General features: G+C 32.6%; 1 pseudogene; it reads left to right on the top strand.

Annotated features, from left to right (window-relative positions):
- The first annotated feature begins 4,503 nt into the window (after positions 1-4,503).
- On the top strand, positions 4,504-5,936 carry LOC141561925 (kinetochore-associated protein DSN1 homolog pseudogene; annotated as a pseudogene).
- The last annotated feature ends 8,575 nt before the right edge of the window (positions 5,937-14,511 follow it).

Below are 14,511 nucleotides of genomic sequence, written 5' to 3'. Positions count from 1 at the left end.
GAAAAAAAATCTATTGGGATTATTTTGGATCACTGAACCATTAAGAAGAACCAAGTCTTTCATAACTCATCTTTGCACATTCTTGCGTTAATTACGTACAATGTATTTAGTCCTGGTTGTACTTCTTTCACTCAGCAACAGTTCAAATAAATCTTTACAGGCCTTTCTAAAATCAGCTTATTATTTTTTTTACAAAACAATAATATTCCATTGTCTTCTTACAGCACAATTTATTCATTCATTCCATAATTGCTGGGTGTCTACTAATTTTACAATCCTTTGCTACCACAAAAAGAGCTGCTACAATCATTTTTGCACATGTGGGTCCTTTTCCTTCCTTTGTGATTTCCTTGTGATACAGACCCTGAAATGGCAGAGTTGAATCAAAGGATATTTACAATCTTATAGCACTTTGGGCACAGTTCCAAATTACTCTCAGGAATGGTTGGATTATTTCACAACTCTACCAAAAATGCATTAGTGTTCCAGTTTTCCCACATCTGCTTCAACATTTATCATTTTCTTTTCCTGTCATCTTAGCCAATCTGAGAAGTATCAGACAATTTGTATTTCTATAATCAATATTATCTATAATCAATTACTTTGCAATTCCATAGTCATTTTATAATCAATAATTTGCAAAGAAGTTGATCATTTTTATATGACTATAGATGGCTTTAATTTTGTCATTTGAAAATTGTCTATTCGTATTCTTTGACCATTTAACAACGGGGGAATGACTGCATTCTTATAAATTTTACATAGTTCTTTATGTATTTTAGAAATGGAACCTTTATCAGAAATATTGGATATAAAATTTTTTCCAGATCTTTACTTCCCTTTTAATATTGTTCTCGTTGGTTTTGTTTATGCAAAAACTTATTAATGTAATGAAAGTTGTCCATTTTGCCTTTCTAATGTTCTCTACTTTTTATTTGGTCAGAAATTCCTCCTTTCTCCAAGATTCACTCAGAGAGGTGAATGGTATTTTATTTTATGCCCAAATCATGTAACCATTTTGACCTTATTTTGGTATGGATTGGGATATGTAGGTCTATGCTGAATTTCTGATAATGGTTTCCAATTTGCCCAACAATTTTTGTCAAAGGGTAAATTCTTATAAAAGAAACTGAGTTTGGAAGCTTATCAAATATGAGATTAATATGGCCCTTGATTATTATATCATAAGTTATTCATCTATTCCATGGATCCACCACTCTATTTCTATTTTTTATTATTAATTTTATAATTATAATTTTTTGACAGAAATAAGCATGGGTAATTTTTTGACAACATTATTCCTTGTATTCAGTTTTTTTCAAATTCCCCTCCTGCCCTAGATGACAGACAATCTCATACATATTAAATGTGTTACAATATAACCTAGATACAATATAGGTGTGTAAAAACCAAATTTCTTGTTGCACAGTAAAAATTGGATTCCAAAGGTATAAATAACCTGGGTAGATAGACAATAGTGCAAATATTTTACACTCAAATCCCAGTGTTCCTTCTCTAGGTGTAGCTGTTTCTGTCCATCATTGATCACTGGAACAGAATTAGATCTTCTTTATGTTGAAGATATTGAAGTAGATATCTTCAACATAAAGAAGATCTAATTCAGTTCTGCTCATTTCACTCAGCATCTGTTCATGTAAGTCTCTCCAAGACTTTCTGTATTCATCCTGCTGGTCATTTCTTACAGAGCAATAGTATTCCATAACATTCATATACCATAATTTACTCAATCATTCTCCAATTAATGGACATCCATTCATTTTCCAGTTTCTAGCCACTACAAAAAGAGCTGCCACAAACATTTTGGCACATACAGGTCACTTTCCCTTCCTTAGTATTTCTTTGGGATATAAGCCCAGTAGTAGTACTGCTGGATCAAAGGGTATGCACGGTTTGATAGCTTTTTGGGCATAGTTCCAAATTGCTTTCCAGAATGGCTGGATTCTTTCACAACAACAATGCATCAGTGTCTCAGTTTTCCCACATCCCCTCCAACATTCATCATTATTTTTTCCTGTCATCTTAGCCAATCTGATAGGAGTGTAGTGGTATCTCAGAGTTGTCTTAATTTGCATTCTCTGATCAGTAGTGATTTGGAACACTCTTTCATATGATTGGAAATAGTTTCAATTTCATCATCTGAAAACGGTCTGTTCATATCCTTTGACCATTTATCAGTTAGAGAATGGTTTGATTTCTTATATTCAGTTCTCTATATATTTTGGAAATGAGGCCTTTATCAGAACCTTTAACTGTAAAAGTATTTTCCTAATTGTTACTTCTCTTCTAATCTTGTTTGCATTAGTTTTGTTTGTACAAATGCTTTTTAATTTGATGTAATTAAAATCTTCTATTTTGTGTATAAGACACTCTCAGTGTTTCTCTTAATAACAAACTATTGATTGTGAGATGTGTGAAACAATTACATAAGACTATTCAGCATAATGTGACCATATCACAGAAGGTTCTTTTTTTTCTATGAACAAACCACAATAGCAATAGGGAAGACATGAAATATGCAAATCTAGAGACATTTCCATTCCAAATGTTTAATCACATTATTTGTGTTTGACCTTTAATAGAGCTTTCGATCACTGGCATTCTGTCATTGATTCTCTGAATAGAGTGAAGAACAATAATAAAGGTATTATTGTAAAGGCTATTTTGAAATTATCGTGTGCTGCCGTACAATTATAATTAATCAGGAAAGCTTGCCCTAAAAGATTACTAACCCTCTTTCTATCTCATACACACATACAAATGTGACTATTAACCCATATGCAATCTATTCTTCAAATTAAAAATCTGAAAGATCATGGGTCTTCTTATCAAAATTTTTCTTTGTGCTTCCTTCACTACACCATGAGTTAATATTGAATTTAACAATCATCATTTATGGATAAATTAGCTCTAATTATTGTTCTCACCACTATGTGAGAATCAAGAAATGTTCCCAAGGGGCTGCACTGGTAAATTAGTAGTAACTTAAATAAATCACTAACACTCTCTCCAAGGCTTTCTTCAGCATATCTGGCAGTCTGGACAAGCTTTTCTATCAGTGCATTTGATTGAGGAAAGTTTTAATTAGCCTAACAATCCTATTCATTGGCATTCTGCACAAGAGCACTGAAGTACATTGTCACCAGAATGTTCATCTGCCTTTCAGATTTCCCTTTGGGGCTGACTATCACCAAATTACTATTTACACTTGGCAGTGTGCATATTCCTGAGAATAGAAAAAAACTAATCCATGATTACTAAATAAGCTTCAGTCTGCCAAGTGAATAAATCAGTGTCTACCTTCTACTATTTTATGAGGAAACTGGTATGTATTCAAGAACTAAGTTTATACTCCAATCAGAATAAATCATCTTTTAACACAAAATATTCTCATTGATCCAGGGTCAATACATTACTTTAATGTAAAGACATTTTTTTCCTAGTTTATCTTGTCAAGAAACCCTTTATTGTATTTTCTGAAGAATTTTTAATTTATAAAAGCTAATAAGTATACATATATGTATTAGCATCATATTTTTATCAATCTTGCAGACTTAGGATTTTTGTGGACATGATTATCATTTATTATCCAAATAGCATATAACTGGCTGCCATCAACAACTTCTATAAACTTCTCTCAGAGTAATTCTTATTAGTCTTATACTAGGGAGTGTCACCAAGTAATGGCCATAATTAGGAGGCAATGTGATTCACAGCTAATATAACAAATATATATATATATATATGTATATATATATGTATGTATATGTGTGTATATATGTGTGTGTATATATATATATATATATATATATATATATATATATTTTGTTTGAATTTAATAATAAAATTCATTTTTTGTTTATTTGTTTTTCCCAGAGCAGTATAGCTCTGTACCCTCAAATAATACAACTTTCAAATTGAGTTAACTCTAAAGATTTCTGCCATAATGTGTCCTAAGTTTATGTTCTTATATAATTTATTTTATATCAAGGCTAATATATGTATTTCTATTTTGTGTCCTTTTCTCAGTAAATATTTGAGATAATGTTCTTTTTCTTTGGCAATAGGTAAAGTCAGAGTACTTTTTGCCCTATACATCAGTGAACAAAAATCTCTTACTGCAACTGTTATGTCATTTATTCTGTACATTCTTACTTTCATTAATACATAGATGTGACAGTAATATAGGCTATCCTATAAATGTTTTGAATACAAGTATAGCAATGAATTATATATTTTTAATTTACAAACTAGTCAATCTGAATTTTGAGATGCTGACACACAAATACTTGGAAAACATTAATGGGCAGGAGTACCCAAATCCCATGAAATAGTTATTATTTGTTATATGCTATCATATATGATATACTAACATATTTATAAGCACTGTGGGGAATGCTGCAATATAAAATAGGCAACAATGGAGACTATATTAAGATATCCAGATGAAGCTGTTAAAGTTTTAAAGATGGCAGCATTGGCAAGATGGCACAGCCTGTGGACCTGGGGATCAGAGATGGCAGGTTGGGAAACTTTTGTCTGGACCGAAGGATTCCTGAACATTCTGCAGCCAAGTTGATTTCATTGAATGATATTAAGGCAGCAAAAATATCTGAAGAGAAAACTGTGGTGCCTAAGACTCAAGATCATCAATTAACATCAAGCTCTACTTCTCTGAAAGTCTTTACTGTATGCTCTGCCTTCCCCAACACTACCGAAAATGTCTCAAGAAAAAGAAATAATTTTGAGGGCAATCCTAAAACAGGAAAAAAAAAAAAATCCAGATCTCAAGCTACTTATGTGGCCCCACAAGAATATAACAATCAAAAAGCCAAGCATCAGTCCTGGTGAAGGCTTAGCATGACAAAGGAAGTCAATGTCATCCTTTCACTAGAGTTATCACAGAGCCCAGCAGATCAATCAGCATAGACTTGACTAAAAGCAAATACCTTGGCTGTCTCCTTCTCCCAGTTTTTAGTTTTCTGCACAAAACTTGAACATTTTCTGAGAGACATTGATGGCATTGTCTTGATACTTTTGAATCCAGAGTGTCTTGAATTTATGAAGAATTCTAGCATTTTACAAATAGACTTGAAGATGATAGGACCTTATAGTGGCAATTATTTAGCACCCTGGATACCTTAGAATCAGCCAGAGTCAGGATAAGCAAAAGCCTTTATTCTTGGTCTTTAGCAGTAGAAGTGAAGGGGATGGACACAGGATCTCGGCAACCTCACTTCTTCATCTCCCTCCCAGAATGAGTTTGGCTAGTCTCACTCCACCTCCTAATCCCTCCCACAATTCTCTGTATACACCAAATGATTTGTCCAGCATAGGATAGTGGGAAGGTCCATTTTCCTAGCATATTCTTATAGAGTATTGTCTAATATTAGCCTCAAGTACTCGATTGTCTGACCTCAGTACATTGACTCAAGAATTTCAGCCCTTTACTCCTTACAGAATGCTCTGAAGAATCAAAAGGACAGTCAGCAAATATTGCTTTGGAAGCATCAATGACAGAGATAGAAGAATATATAGCTAGATTTTATTTGGAATATGCAAATTGGGATCAACTGTCGCTGAAGAAAAGATATCCAGGACTTAGAGGAAGCCAAAGTTACTGATATAGAACTGGAGTCCACTCTGTATCTTCAGCTTTCACAAAGTGAAATTCTAAGCACAAAACCAGACTACCAGAAAATATTAGGCAAGCAGAATGAAGTTTTAACTTCTTGGAGATGGTGATGGGTGAAGTACAAGGATCAATAAGTCTGTTGCATGCTTTTATGGAAGAAACTACTGAATTCTTCAAGAAGCTGTCAATGTAACTAAGAAAAAGGACAGCCCAGCATTTGGAAGCCTCAGCAATTTGAAAACTGCTCAAATATCAACTACACAAACCCTTTCTAGCACTCTAAGAGTCTCTTCATATCTAATCTACATATATTTCCTCCAAATTGTCATTCATATTGTTGGAGATGAGAAGGTGCTGCCTTTTATGGAGTCTGACTATAAATTAAAGTGGCAGTTTTATAAACAAGCATCATCATTAACTATTCTGAATGTTCATTTATAACTTTATCTTCATCTTTACACAGACCTTACTGATTAATGCTATTTTCAAGAAATTATTGGAATTTGGAATTGGAATTTGGAATTGGAAATAATATTATTTGAAATTTGGTTGTCTGTTCATCATCCCTTTGAGACTATGATTTCTTTAAGCTAATCTTCTTATATGTTGATTGCATCATCTGTTTTTAAAAGCATATTTAGAAGATCAGCCTCTTTTCTTATATTTCATATTCTTCTGGAATAGTTCAAACTCATAAAATCATTTTAGTATGGTAAAAATGGCAATAATTTGAGCAAAACAAAGGCTTTCTTATACATAAATCTATGTTTTGTGACCAATCTTCCATTATATATTGTATTCTTCTCAGAAATAGCCCCTTGGAAAGCAAAGATGATTGGAAGTGTCCCCTAACTTCTAGATCTTTATTTCTATGACTTCAACATTGATGTGAAACAATAAGACAGTTTAAAACTGTTTGTTTTGATCTATTTGTTCCTATTATTGTTGATTTAATACAGCATTAAGCTTATAAATGTTTCTGTTTCAATCTTAGGCAACTACTTAGACACTGCTATATACATCTAAATAAATAAACACAAAAGCAATGAATACTGAAAAGGTTTAGTGGAAAGAACTTGAGTTGTGGAATCTTAGGATTTGGATTTCAATTCTGACTTTTCTACTTTCTTTAGAAATCTTGGTCAAATTACTTAGCTATATTAAGGAACATTTTCTTTTTGTTAAAACCTGTACTTTGTACTAGAGGATTGCCTTTCATAAGGTCTAATGGTCATTCATTTATTTACATGTAATTGGGACATTAAGTTTTGCATGTCAGATAGTTTTGCCTTTCCACAAAAAATAATGGATAATTGATCTAGCTTTTGTTAAGGAGATAAGTCTCTAACATCTCAATAGAGTCCTCCAGAACTGTCTCTGTTACTAGGGAAAACCATGTTAAAATACACATTTTTGAACATGTTCACTCTTCTGATTCAAAAAGTTTCCCTTATAATGGAAACATTACTATTGAGCTATTGGCCTCCCTATTATGCAAATCATTTAACTGTCTAAATTATTTATTTCCAGAAGTAAGTATTCCTATTCTCAAAAGTGAAAACCATCTTTCACTATCTATTTCATACACACACACACACACACACACACACACACACACACACACACATATAGATAGATAGATGGCCACATACTGTACAAATATGCCAATGGTAACTTCTGATAATTTTGTAATAATGCTTTCAGGAGGGCAGATATTTCTATAATGGGTAGGATCCCAATTCATTGTAAGAAGAGTGTTATGTGTGGTGAAGAATGAATGTTGTTATTAAATAGTAGAAAATTATTTTCTGTACATAAAATATGCTGTTATGTTTAAAAGCAGCAGCAGAACTAAGGGGAAAAAATCACAGACTCACTGTAACAAGAAGAAAACATTATGAATTACACATAATTTTAATAAAATTAAACAAGAAGATATTCCTTAGTTACCCATATTCCTTTATTATGTAGATAAAATTTCCACATATTTGTTGAGAAATGACAAATGTAGGCTTATAATTTTGCCAGATGCTGACCTATTTAACCATTTCGAGAAAATATTTGAACCTTGTGTCTCTTTTTCTATAGCTACTCTCCAGCTGCTAACAAAATAATAATATATTGAGTGAGTAAGTAATGAAAAGAATCCATTGTTGGACTACTTATACATCAAGAAGTTTAGACTAATTCAAGGATCTTTAATAATATATGACCCAGAAAAATTATCAAATATTGGATGATAAGGTCCTGGATACTGGAGTGTGGTTGGCAGAGAAAGACTGGAGCACGGATAGAATTACTCCCTAGAGCAGGCAGAGAAAAGGCTGAAATCCAAGAAATACAAGTGAGGTCATGTCCCTGAGGCCTACCCTCTGTGGGGGTTGTGGCTAGTCTTGCCTTTCCAGGTCGTGTTATAACTTCTAATCATATCCTTCACACCAAATTTCCCTTTTAAATCTTCTTATGGACCATGCCATCTTGTAGAGCCCAGAACTCTGAAAAGATGTACTTAAATCTAGCTCAGATAATAAAATTGAGTATATACTTAGTACTTAATATGGTTATGTAATGGTTGTGCATGCTCAGTATATTTCAGTGATGTAATCTTACTGAAGTATTTAATGGACAACTGGGAAAGCTCTCTAAACTACAACTCTCAGCTACAGACACAAGAGAAGATGCCAGACTACAGATTCCAGACTCCATCTTTGACTAGCCACATATTACCTCTTCTGCCTCCTTCACTCCTCCATTAAAACCAAGTACTCAGGCTAATCCTAAGGTTATCCAAAGAGCTAGTCCAGTCATTGCATCTAATACTAAGAAAAGAGTACCTCAACCTCATAAGATGTTCCCTTTCTCCTGGATAATTGGGGTTTCATTAGGAAACTTGCTGTTTCCATCATTATTTTAAACCCCTTCCTTGCTAATTATTGGCTCTCCCACTCTATTTCATATTTACCATTCCTGGTACCTATTTTATCTGTAATCTCTTTTCCTAAACAAACCTACCTTTTGCCAAAATGGCCATTGTGAATGAGTCACATAGCAAAAAAAAAAAAAAAAAAAAAAAAATTGGTGCCTACTACCATCTGATGCCTACATCAGCTATATCATTGAATATAGCATAAAAGTTGCTACAGGGTTACATTTTTAAAATACACAGTACTTAATATTTTCTACAAATAAAATAAATCCTGAAGAAACAGAACCTTTCCAATTTCATTCTAATCCCTTACCTGACATTGCTATTGAGATAATATAAATACAGTGCTTTGAAAACATTAAAGCACTATATAAATGCTAGCCGATATTTATTATTATTATTATTATTATTTTATTGTGATAAAACCTTGCCCTGAAACTGGGGATCAATTTTTATTATGCAATTGTTGCTCAGTCCTGAGAGTTATGAGAAAAGAGAATGTTGGCTCAGCTAAAGAACAAGAGTGGATCAAGAGATGAATTAATCAGAGATGTACTTTTGAACAAAAATCTCTGAATGGTCCATTGACATCAGACCCTATTGACCAAAGGTCTAACTTACTTCAGGCCCATCAGTGTTTTTCTCTCCTGAATTTTCTTGTCCGTTTCTTCTACGTGCATAACTATTCTCCTCATAATATACTTAGTATGATGAGTCAGGGTAATAATTCTTAGTTTAAAATAAGCATGACAAATTCACAATGGCTATTCTCTTTGGCAAAAAGGACATTTACTTAGGAAAAGAAATTACAGCCAAAATGAAGAGACTGAATAAGCACCAGAAGTGGCAAATATGAAATATATTTGGAAAAGCTCCAGGATTACCCAGAAAAAGAGTTTGGAGCACTCCATTAAAGGAATATGCCATGAAACCTAAATATGTGCCATTGATTGGCAGCTTAAATGCAAAAAAAAGTTTAGTAGACTAACTAAAGTTGCTATAGTAAAAAGAAAGATGCAATTAAAGGAGAGAAAAAGAGTACCTTATATGGACATTCTTCCTGAAAAGAACTTAGCAAAGATCTTCAGCCTGATGAAATTATAACCATCATCTTTATTGATATGAAAAACATGCTCTCAGTCACTATTGATTAGATAAATGCAAATTAAAACAGTTCTGAAATACTGCCTGATATTCTCAGATTGGCTAAGATGACAGGAAAAGATTATCATAAATGTGTGTGTGTGGGGGGGAACCAGGAAACTAATGCATTGTTGGTGGAGTTGTGAAATAATACAACCATTCTGAAGAACAATTTGAAATTATGCCCAAAGGGCAATAAAACTGTGTATACCCTTTGAACCAGCAGTGTCACTAATGGGTCTGTATCCCAAGGAAATCAGAAAGGAGGGAAAGGGACACACATATGCAAAAATGTTTGTAAAAGCTCTTTTTATGGTGCCAAAAAATTAGAAAGTGAATAGATGTCCATCAATTGGGAAATGGATGAATAAGTTCTCTATATGAAAGTAATAAAATATTATTGTTCTATAAAAAAATTATGAACCCACTGATTTTAGAAAGATCTGAAAAAATTTACATGAACTGATGCTGAGTTAAACAAGCAGAACAAGAAATATGTTGTACCCAGAAACAACAACATTGTGCCATGATCAACAATGAAAGTTTTGATTCTTCTTAGGGGTTCAGTGATCCAAGGCATTCTGAATAAACTTTGTATTGAAAATACCATCTATATCCAGAAGGAGAACTATGGAAATTGAATGTAAATAAATCAATACATGCTATCTTCACTTTTTGTTTTAATGTTTTCTTTCATGGTTTTCCCTTTTGAGTTCAGAACCATGATTCAACGTTCTGATTTTTCTCTCCTAACATGATTCATAAAGAAATGTGTATTTCAAAAGATAAAACACATAATCTCAGCTGAGTGTAATAAGGTATAGCTTCTAAAGAAAATATAGCAATAATTTCAAAGTCCTCTAACCCTAGAATACTTCTAACAATCTGAAGATTCTAAAGTCTTCTGCCTTTAGAATCAGTGATCCAAAGGTCCCTCTGACCTTAGAGTGTTCTAAAAATCTGTCCATCAACGATTATAAAAATCTTCTGACCTAGGAATAAAATAATATTTTTCTCTTAGATTTTGGGGAAGATATATTAATGAGACTTTATCCTCTGACTTCAGAATGCTATTGTTCTGACAATCTGTCTGTCAATTATTCTAAAGTCTTCTGGTCTTAGAAAAGTCCCACAAACATTGCTGACTGTTAAATACATAATCTGCTGGTCAATGATAACCAAATTCCTGAGATCATTGTACTTCTTAGTTGTACTTCTGGGGTTCATAAAATTATCATATGAGTGATGTGAAGAACTGGATACATTTGTCTCCTTGCTCCTGGTTCTTTGCTCAGTTCTTTTGGAACTTATCCCAATTCAATTGGTGTTACACTTACAATAATTTGCTCCTTGATTTGGATATGGTTTTAAGCCTACAAATTCTTTTGAGTCTTGGGATAAGAGTCACAATCCCCAGCCTTTTGAAGTCCCTTTCCAACCTTAACAAGGGCCTCAGCACCTTTTTACTCACCTAGTTTTAAAATCTTTGAGTCATATTCAACACTGCACCCTCCCTCAATTTCCATATTAAATCACTTGCTAAGTCTCACTGATTCTACTTACATAACATCACAGCCAATATATTAATTGGAAGCATTTTTTTAATGTTTACTATGTACAAGGCACTGTGCTTAATGCTAACAATGCAAAAGAAAGTCAAAAAACTCCCTCAAGTAATTCATAATATTGTATGTGGAAGACAGTAAGCAAACAAGCATACACAGAGGGGCTTACATGTATTTATCTATTTCTCTTTACCTTACTTGGACAGTGAGTTCTGTTCAAAGTCTGTGCAAATCCCATCATCCTGGATGATGAAAAACTGTGGTACTAATTGTGGTCTCCTTGTTTCAAGTTCATCTGCTTTCATATCAATTTTCTACAGCTCTATAAAGCTAATATTTATTTGTAAAGTAGAAATCCGAGCATACCTCTGCACTCAAAAAACTCCCATAACAACTGATTGTCTCTAGGGCAAAATACAAAAAATTCCAAACCTCTATGTTTGGCATTTAAGCTATTCATATATGTCTTTGGCCAACTTTTCTAGGTTCGTTACATATTATTCCCCAGGCAAACTAGTTTATTTATTGAAGAGAAAGACACTCCAACAGGATTAGGGTTTCACTGGCTAGTATTGTGGGGTTGGCAAAAGTATTCACACATACAGTTTGTCTCCAAATTAAGGAGCAAAGATTTATTATGCTAATTAATAGTGGGCTGATATTACAAGGGAATCTAGCAAAGAGTTTAGCAAAGGGGTAGAAAGAAGAAGAAAGTATGCTGCTTCACAGCAGGCTAAATGTAGGGAAATCTAGCAGAGTCAGAACCATGAAGAGAATTTTGACACTCATTGAAGATATAAATTATTCAGTCACACACCAACTGATGGAAATCCACTTAGTTTCCAGTTCCTTGCCACACAAAAAGGAATGCTACAAATATTCTTGCACATTTGGATAATTTTTTTTTTCTTTTTTATGATCTCCTTGGGATACAGACTCAGTAGAGACGTTGCTCTGCAGGGTGGATCAGTTCAGAACTCCACTAACCATCTATTAGCATCCCAGTTTTCCCACATCCCCACCAATATTCATCATTGTCTTGTCCTGTCATATTAATTAATCTAAAAGTGTGTGCAGTAGTATCTCAGAGTTGTTTTTAATTTACATTTCTCTGATCAATAATGACTTGGAACATTTTAACATGACTAGAAGTGCTTTTAATTGATTACTTAATTTGTTCATTTATTCATTTTTTCTGAGGCAATTGGGATCAAGTGACTTGCCCAGGATCACATAGTCAGGAAGTGTTAAGTGTATGAGTCCAAATTTGAACTCTGGTCCTTTTAAATTCAGGGCTGGTGATCTTGTTGTTCTTCTAATTTGTTTATAGTATCAGTCTTTATATCTAAATCATGAAGTAATTTCCACCATTTCTTGATATACAGTGTTAGATGTGCATCAATGCCTAGTTTCTGCCACACTAATTTCCAATTTTCCCAGAAATTTTTGTCAAATAGTTCATTCTTATCCAGGAAGCTGGGGACTCTGGATTTATCAGCTACTATATTACTATAATCATTGATTATTGTGTCTTGTGAACCTAATCTATTCCACTGACTGACTGCTTGATAATATAGTTTTATGTCTGGTACAGCAAGGCCACATTCATTTAAATTTTCCCCTTAATTCCCTTGAAATTGTTACCTTTTTTTCTTGTAGATGAACTTTGATATTATTTTTTCTTGCTCTGTAAAATAATGAATTGGGAGTTTGATTGTTATTAAGTAGATCAATTTAGGTATAATTCATTTTTATTATATTAGCTGGGCATAACCATGAGAACTTAATATTTTTCCAATTAATTAGATTTATTATTGTGTGGAAAATGTTTTGTAATTTCATATAATTTCTGACTTTGCTTTGGTGGGTAGACTTCCAAATATTTTGTATCATGTACAGTTGTTTTAAATGGAATTTCTCTTTTCAGTTTTGTTGCTAGACTTTGTTGGTAACATCTAGAAATGCTGATAATTTATTTGAATTTATTGTGAATTGAAAAAGTTGTGATTTGTTTCTAATAGTTTTTAGTTGATTCCCTAAGATACTCTAAATATACCATCATATCATCTACAAAGAGTAATAATTTGGGTTACTCATTACCTACTATAATTTCCTTATTTACTTTATAACATCTTATAGATAAAAGTAATATTCTAGTACAATATTGAATAATAATATAGTGGGATACCTTGTTTCACCACTGATCTTATTGAGAATGGTTCTAGTCTGCCCCTCTTATGTATGATTCTGTCCATATTATGTATGATGTTTGCTGATGATTTTAAATGACACTAACCATTCTAAGGAAAACTCCATTTATTCCCATTCTCTCTAGTGTCTCTTTATTTTTTTTTTCTTTTTTTCTTTTTTTAATAGGAACTGATTGATATTGGGTTTTATCAATTTTTTTAATCTATTGAGATAATAATGAGATTTCTGTTAGTTTGGTTATAGTTGTATTCAATTATGCTAATAGTTTTCCTATTATTGAAACAACTTTGCATTCTTTATTTAAATCCTAGTTGGTCATGGTGTGCTATTTTATGTGTGTATATATTTTTATTTTGGTGATAACTTACTATAAACTCTTTGCTAATATTTTAAGTTTTTGTGCATCAACATTCATTTGAGAAATTGGCCTATATATTTTTTCTTTCTTTTGACCCTACCTTGGTTAGTTGTCAGTACCACATTGGTGTTCAAAAAAAGGAACTTGGTAGAACTCCTTTTCTTATTTTTCCAAATAGTTCCCATAGTATTGGAATTAATTGTCCTTTAAATGTTTGGTAGAATTCATATGTAAATCCATTTAATCCTGGAAACTAGGGAGGTGATGAGTAGCTTCTTCAATTTATTTATTTATTTATTTTTTACCATGGGACTATTTAAGTTAGTTATTTCCTCTTCTGTTAACCTGGGTAATCTATATTATTGTAGGTATTCCTCTATTTCATTTAGATTAACAAGTTTATTGACATACAATTGGTCAAAATAGTTTCAAATTATTATTTTAGTTTTCTCTTTATTGGTTGAAAGTTTATCCTTTTCATTTTTGAGACTAACAATTTGATTTTCTTCTTTCCTTTCTCTATTCAAATTAACTAAAGTTTAATCTATGTTGGGAGTTGTTTTCATAAAATCAATTTTAAGTTTTGAATATTAGTTCAATGGTTTTCTAACTTTTACTTTTATTAATCTCCCAATTTATTTTCAGAATTTTAAAG

This window comes from Sminthopsis crassicaudata, chromosome 3, assembly GCF_048593235.1.
Source record: "Sminthopsis crassicaudata isolate SCR6 chromosome 3, ASM4859323v1, whole genome shotgun sequence".
Classification (NCBI taxonomy): domain Eukaryota; kingdom Metazoa; phylum Chordata; class Mammalia; order Dasyuromorphia; family Dasyuridae; genus Sminthopsis; species Sminthopsis crassicaudata.
This window is presented reverse-complemented; position numbering and strand designations above follow the sequence as displayed.